Source organism: Symphalangus syndactylus, chromosome 8 (assembly GCF_028878055.3).
Source record: "Symphalangus syndactylus isolate Jambi chromosome 8, NHGRI_mSymSyn1-v2.1_pri, whole genome shotgun sequence".
NCBI lineage: Eukaryota > Metazoa > Chordata > Mammalia > Primates > Hylobatidae > Symphalangus > Symphalangus syndactylus.
Window position 1 is genome coordinate 36,888,684 of NC_072430.2, and position 7,969 is coordinate 36,896,652.

The window sequence follows — 7,969 nt, forward strand, 5'->3', positions numbered from 1 at the left end:
GGGTTTCACCGTCTCTTGCCAGTATGGTCTCGATCTCCTGATCCACCCGCCTCAGCCTCCCAAAGTGCTGGGATTACAGGCGTGAGCTACCACGCCCGACCCAGTCTAAGGCATTTTTATAGCAGCCAAAACGAACTAAGATATCATCCAAACACTTTCATTTCCTCTGTGCATCATGAGTTGAAAAAAAATGGGAAGTGCCATGTTAATGTCCAAAGCAGTACAACCATTCTAGAGTAGGCTGGCAATGCAAATCAACAGCTTAAATGCACATGTTGCTTAACCTGGCAATTCTGTTTATAGAAACCCAGAGAAATTTATTGAAAAATCCACAGAGATATATGTTCAAGTTGTTTAATATAATATTGATTGCAAAAGCACTAAAAAAGTAAAAACCATCTTAATCCATTTTCCATTGATATATATTTGTGTGGAGACTATACAATGTAATAGCATACATTCTTTTAAAAAGATTAAGGCAGTCTATGTGTGCTGAGATGATGCTCCATATACAGTGAAAAAAAGTAGTAGAAAAATATCAAGTAATATTTGTACCATGAGTTATTAAATATGAAAATACAAGCTATTTACCTGACACATTTGGAATTAAAGCAAACCAATAAAATTTCCATTTTGGAAATAAATCTTGCACTATCAAAAATATAGCTAAATATAAAAATATTTTAACCAAGTGAAATAACTACAGTAAAAGTTTGTTGCATATAGTAGGCAGACAAGGAAGAAAACTTTTCATATTAGTGCCTAGTCCAGCTTTTTCCTGTCTCAGTGTGATGCAAGTAACATTCACACACAAAAGATAGAAGAACACTTAATGTCACCCTCTAAAGATATTACATAGTTCAGCCAGGGATGTGAGTGTAGTATTGCTGGGAGAAATGGATCTCGCTACTTGCGATTTAATTAGAGAAATCTTCAGCTTCAAGAATTGTTAATCTAGCATCTTCTACGCATTCTTTTCATCTCCCAATTTTTTTTTTTGCCTTTCATAGGATTAAAGAATTAATTTAGAAAGATTGTTGAACCGATTTTTATCAAGTTTAGCCTGTAGATATGCCAATATTTGAGTGTATATGTTGTGCAAATGTAGCTAACAGGTTTTCCTTCTGTCTTCTTCTGCCAAAACCCAAAACATTGACAACAAAGACATACAATGTGATAAAAACAATGACATAAGTTATTTGGAGTCTGAAAAGGCAGCCAGTCTTCAATGGAAGAGCTAAACATGCCTCATGAAATCCTAAGCCATTAGCAAAACACTTCCTCTGCAAATATACTGAGCATCTACAGTATGCTATATTCAAAGCATTCTCATGAGCTTCTGGGAAATAAATACAGGGGGAGAGACTTAAAATTATACAGAAATAGACGTGATATATAAGTTTTTACACTTAATCATCAAAAACATAGAGTTCTTGGCTTTCTATAACTGTAATCATCTCCTACATGAAATTAATTCAATAATTGTCAGAGGCTGGGTATGTCTGTGGGAGTAGGATGTAAGGATACAAACTGGACAATTTTAGTTCCAGCAAACTCTTTTACTTTTGCATTGTTTCTGTCAGGTTGATCAGGCTCATCTGGGTAAATACTCAGGTGTTTTAAACTCCAATTTCCATCCAGGACTGGTTATCCTCTCAAGTTTTTCCTTCCACAAGTAGAATCTTGGTTCAAAGGGAGCTGATATAACCTTAGTGTTTTGGGGTTTGGCCTGTTTTTCATTTTGTCACCTTATTCCACTTCTCTCAGAGAATCAGCCTCTCTCAGTCCTGATTTTGATCGTGATGGAGGCTGTTCCACTGAGTTTGTGAAGACGTCAGTACCTGCCACTGACCTGGAATCAGGGCCAAATAGCCTATGTGGGACATTTGGACATTTGTCAGAATTGGAAAGAGATTTCCTCTGCAGGTAGACACCACTATCCACCAAAGCGAGTGATTCTGGATGCAGAATGTTGTATCCGCAAACTCTTTAAGTGGGGTCTTTGGCACAGGGCCCGACCTGCACAGCCATACATGGACCTCCTATCGTGAGCTTTGCTTCTCATAAAGCTTCCTGCCTTTGCTCTGTCTGCAGCTCAATGTCAGGCAACTGCTGGCCCACTGAGTCCTCAGTGACCTTCTCTTTTGCATGACACATTGCCCTTCTGAATCCCTTCCACATTAGAGGGTATGGGGAGCCAGTATTACCATCTCTAAGCTCAGGGTCATCTGTACATGTACTTGGGACAAGGTCATAGGATAGAGGCTGCTTCCTGATAGACACTGGCAACCATGAATTCACAGACTGCCTTGTTGCAAGAATGAGAGCTTAAGGTGTGATCAGGCACACCCCAATTTTACTATACAATGGTAGAACCAGCACCTTTGCATTTGCTGCTACCTGCAGTACAGTAAAAGTGCTCTTCAACTAAAGTGCTTAATTAATTTCATCAAAGCAAACAGCAAGTAAATTTTTGAAAAATTCACGCCCAGTAAATCTTGACTGAGGTATGTACCTTGCATGAAGCTAGCTCTGAGTAGACAAATGGAATGGGGACACTTATTCCATATCTTTCTGATTTATATCTTAATATATAACTTTATTAGATTATTTGAGAATGACGAAGAGTTGACTGCATTATGACAACTGTAAAGTGATTAAGACATGAGAAGTTACCAACTCTTTTATTAACTATCTTGTGTTAAGATACCCAAAGTGCTCTTCTTCTGCTATGAGTTTCTATTTTTTAATATACTCTGAACTCATGATTTTTAGGCAGTCATATCAATGTGATTATTTTAACATTATTATTTTGACAATATAATCTTGGGTATTAACATCACTCAAGTGTGATGCTAGTGACTTCTTCATAGTGTGTCTGTAATTGGGTTTTAGGGGAGTCTGCATACCCCTGAACCTGTATGCTTATTGCGGTGTGTTTCCTGGGAAAAGGTCCATGGCTTCCATTATGTTTCCTAAAGTTCCTATGACAAAAGGAGGTTAAAAAAAACCAAAACATACAAACGAAAAACTGCCACCTAGAACACAATTAGAACCAGCACTAAAGAATCTTTTGTCACACACCTGTGTGGGAAATACTTTTTCCCTATCTCCCCATCTTTCTTTTGTTAGGTAAGAAATGTCTACTTAAATTTAGTTAGAATATCTCTTGTCTTTACCTGATTTCCTTAAACCTAAACTAGATTAACTATCTTTGCTCTTTAGCGGTCACTAGAGCTTATAGGAAGAAAAGCCAGAAAATATGAACTTCCTCTCACTCCTTTAGATCTGCTGTACAAATTTAATATCTGTTAGAACCCCCGGGGGCTTCAGTGGAGCAATATATAAGAACAAAAATATAATACAGAAAAACACTGCCTCATATGCTATTGCAGTCACATATATACAGTCTTTTTTGTCTTCAAGAAGGGAAAACATACAACCATTTAAGTTGCACCTAATCTGCATAAAGAAATGAGAATTTTAAGATGTTTCCATGAAGAGCTGAAAATAGAGTTCGGGCTTCTTTCTCCATTACAGCTGGAGTCAAAATGACAAAGTAAATGAATTTTCTTTTTCAACATTGTTCCTGCCTTGGCAGCTGAAAAAAATATTTGTAGGAATATTTTTCAAAACACAATATAATTTAGATTATATTTTATTAAGGAATCTACAAATTTCTGATGTTTGGAACATCAGAACAATGGATTACAATGAATTCAAAATAACTATTTAATAGGAATATTTTTTCATCGCAACTAGCTTGTTTTCTTATTCCTGTTGCGAGACCCCACCTCGCATCTTAGTAGTGCCAGGTATTTGACAAACTGAACACTGCGGCATCTTTTCTTTTTCCTTGCCTTACTGTTACGAGCAAGGCTTCCATCTGCACTAACTCTCATCTATCCCATTGCCATAGTCTCCCTGTTGGCTTCCCTGACTCTGTGCTCTCTTTTTGCAATCATTTCTCCAGACTATAATCTGATTAACATTTGCAAAGTCCAGAAGGACTCATAGTCCTACCTTCCCCTAAACTATCTAATGGTTTCTTCATAAGAGAATATGAATTCATCCTTGGCTTGGCATTCAATGCTTTATCATGCACTCCTCCTCTCTGACTCAGATTTCAACCAGCCTTTTCAACTTTGTCTTTAGAATAGGTCTGCAGTGCCCTTGGGATTGTAAATTTTTCTCCATATTTAAAACCTACCAAAGTTGAAAAAAGTGTCTTTGATATGTCTTTGGTCCTCCCCAGCAGAAATCAATCTCTTCCACATCTTAACTCTCCTAGCAGAACTTCCATTAAAGATTATTGCTTCAGGTACTTTCTAGGACAAAGAACTTTTTGATCAGCCTTTGAGTTTGGACTTTATTAAGTCTATGATGAGATAAAAATTTTTATAGCCATACTATGTGCATAGAGAGCAGAGTTTTTCTAAACTCCAACGACTATTTTGGCATATGAAGAACCAAACAGAAAACACAAGTTACAAACAATAAATAAGTAGACTGAACTTCATCAAAATTAAAAAGCTTTTTTGCTTCAAAGAACACAACAAGAAAGTGAGAAACAACCCAGGAAATTGTAGAACATATCTGTAAACCATATATCTAATAAGGGAATTGTATCTAGAATATATAGAAAGCTTAAATCTCAACAATAAGAAAACAACCAAATTTAAAAATGATCGAAGTCTTTGAAAGGAATTTTTCCACAGAAGATATACATATGACAAATAACCACACCAAAAGATGTTCAACATCGTTAGCTAGCAGGGAAATGCAAATCAAAATCACAATGAGATAAAACTTTATACGCAGAAGGATAGCTATAAGGAAAAGGACATATAATAGTAACTGTTGGTAAGTATGTGGAGAATTGGAACTTTCATATACTGCTGGTTGGAATGTAAAATGGCTCAGCCTACTTGGAAGAGAGCCTGACAGTTTCTCAAAAGGTTAAACATAGGTTTACCATACAAACCAGGAACTGAAGCATACACCCAAGAGAATTGAAAATCAAGTCTACCCTAAAATCTACACATGAATCTTCATAGAAGTGTTACTCATAATAACCAGAAAGTAGGAATAACTCATATTTCCATTAATTGAATAATGGGTAAACAAAATGTGGTCTATGTATACAATGAGATATTATTCAGCAATAAAAAGTAATGCAGTACTGATGCATGCTACAACACGGATAGACCTTGAAAACATTATGCCTAGTAAAAGAAACTGGTCACAAAAAATCACATATCATATAAGTCTACTTATGTGAAATGTCCAGCACTGTTCAATTCACTAAAAAAGAAAGCAGATCCATGGTTGTCAAAGGCTGGAGGAAAGGAGGAAAGAGGAAAATGAGGAATTTTTGCTAACATGTATGGGGTTTCTCTTTGGGATGCTGACAGCGTTTTGAAGTTAGATTGTGGCAATAGTTGCACAACTCCTTGAATATATTTATAATCACTGAATTGTATAATTTAAAAGACTAAATTTTATGTTACATGAATTCTACTTCAATCAAGCTGTGATTTAAAAAATTCTACTTGGAACAAAGTGTGATTTAAAAAAAAATCAATCATGGTGGGCTTTGGACCATCCAGTTTTACTAAAATAGTCAGAGCAAATAAAAGAAATGATATCAGAGCAACTTTCCTACAATTTGGACAAAAAGTAAAGTTTTAAATAATAAGCAGGAAGCAGAGAAATAAAAAAGAGTAGGAGAAAGATGCAGTCTGGGTCTCTCAGGGACCCTGAAGCACTGTGTTCAGGTGAAATGATGGAAATTCTGATAGAAAATCCAGACAGCTTAAGGAAAAATCTGATCTCGTGCTCTGCTGCCATATCCTGTAAGGCAGTTCCTCTAATTCCAATGTCTTGACCTTTTGTTCCTTTCAGTGACTGACCTTAGAAACCTACATACTTAAGGTGTTTCCAACTTTTTGAATCTCTGTTATGAACCCCACTCTAACTTCGGAAATTCCTTTTTTTCTGAGCTGAGTCCTCAAACTATTTTCACCCTGCCACCACAAAGAAGTCAGGCACACAGAGCAGCACAAGAATGTGAAAAGGGAAGTTAAAGTACCCCAGAGGGCCTCTTGCCTGGGATGACAGTAGTTTATAAACTACCATGTTTGCATATGAAGCCGTTCTGTTATTTCCTTTGATCCTCAGCAGGGGACTAAGGGAGAGTCTTTGAAAGGACACTAGACAAAGACCATCAAGAAAAAAAAGACTTAGGATCCTAGGGGGACAGTCAGCAGATCCAGATGCTGAGTGTCTCTCCCTGCTCTCTCATACTACAGAGACAGATTAAACTGCCGCTTGGGTTTTGAGATGAGGACTGGAGCGCTGATTCCAAGGTCAGGAGGATTTCAATATTCACCACGAGGCCAGTGCAATGAATATCAGCAGCAAAACCTAAAAAAAAAAAAAAAAAAAAAAAAATGGGGATGCTTAAGTCATTGACTCAGTAGTCAAAATTATCATAATGGTGGAATGAGCATATACTGACCTCTCCTGATGCCCCAAATCCTTTGACATACATATGCATATGTACATACACATAAATATATACATATTTATAAATTATTTAGATAAAGATTAAGTCAAGAATATTATTAAAGCATAAAAAATACTGTCTTGACAAAAATTTGTGATGAATTCCTTAAAGATATAAAGCAGGTAGAAGCCAGTTGACATAGAGAAAAGATCATGAGAATCTATAACTCAAGGTACCAGAGGAGGGGTCAGCTATGATGGTGGCAAGGATGGTAGGTGACTCAGTTAACAAAGGAAACAGTCTGAGACCCTGAAGCGATTAACACTGTGAATAAAAATTAAGTGTATTCCAAGTTCCTGGGTCTGTTGGGTGAATGCTTGAGAGTCTCCACAGCCCAGGTCTAAAGGACTGAGGATGGATGTTGGCACTAGAGGCAAAGCAGGGAGTGCCTGTTGACAGCTGGGAATATCTTAGGGAGAGAGGTTTTAGTCTCATTGACTGATCTGCGTAGGAGCCCTGTGTTCCACTGCTAAGTTACTTGCAGTTCCCTGAATGTATGTCCTCCTCTCATAGGCCACTGTGTTTTCATCTACATGCTGTGCCTTACACCTAGAATGCTATCCCACCCTGAGCTACTGGAAAAATATTACTCATTAAATAATTGAATACATGGGAAGCACTTATAACCATGCCTGAAACATAAAAAAGTACTCAAGGAATCTTTTATTATTATTCCTAGAACTCATCATTTAAGTCTTATTTCAGAAGTCACGGTGACCTCAGACAATCATTTCTTTACCTAACTCCTTCAAAGTGGAATTAAGACCTTTCAAAATACTTATCGTTTTCGGTTTTAGGGAGGGAAGCTTATTGACCTGTATCTCTATTTTGATTGTGAGGAGAGAGATTATTAACTCAATTGTCTTTTCAGCATCTAGCTCACATACTAGCACATAATAGACATTAAATGTTTTTGCTGAGTAGTGAACAAATAAACTATAAAAGTGACGGTTTTCTTCATATAATCTATAAGGTGTGAGCCCTGCCAGCAGATCATTAAACATTAATTATTTTACCCCAGAGACTGGAAATTAACAGCTGTATGAACTGTCTAACCTCTGACCCGGGTGCCATATTTTATGTCTTTGAACTATGTGGCTCAGTGAACTCCCTGGAATAAGACAAAGGTCATCATGTTGCCAACTCCTTATCACATGTCATATTTCTGTAATCATAAGTTTTGAGAGGAATAATTAAAAACTTCATCATGAGAAGCCCTTTTCTTATGATTCAAGACAGAACTGGAAGATTTGGTCGTAAAGCCACTGGTGTGTTCTCTATCAGTGGCCATAGTGAATAAGATGGTTAATTTTATATGTCAGCTTGGCCTGGCCACAGTGCGCTGCTATTGGACCCAACATGAATCTAGATGTTTCTGTGAAGGTATTTTTGGATGAAATA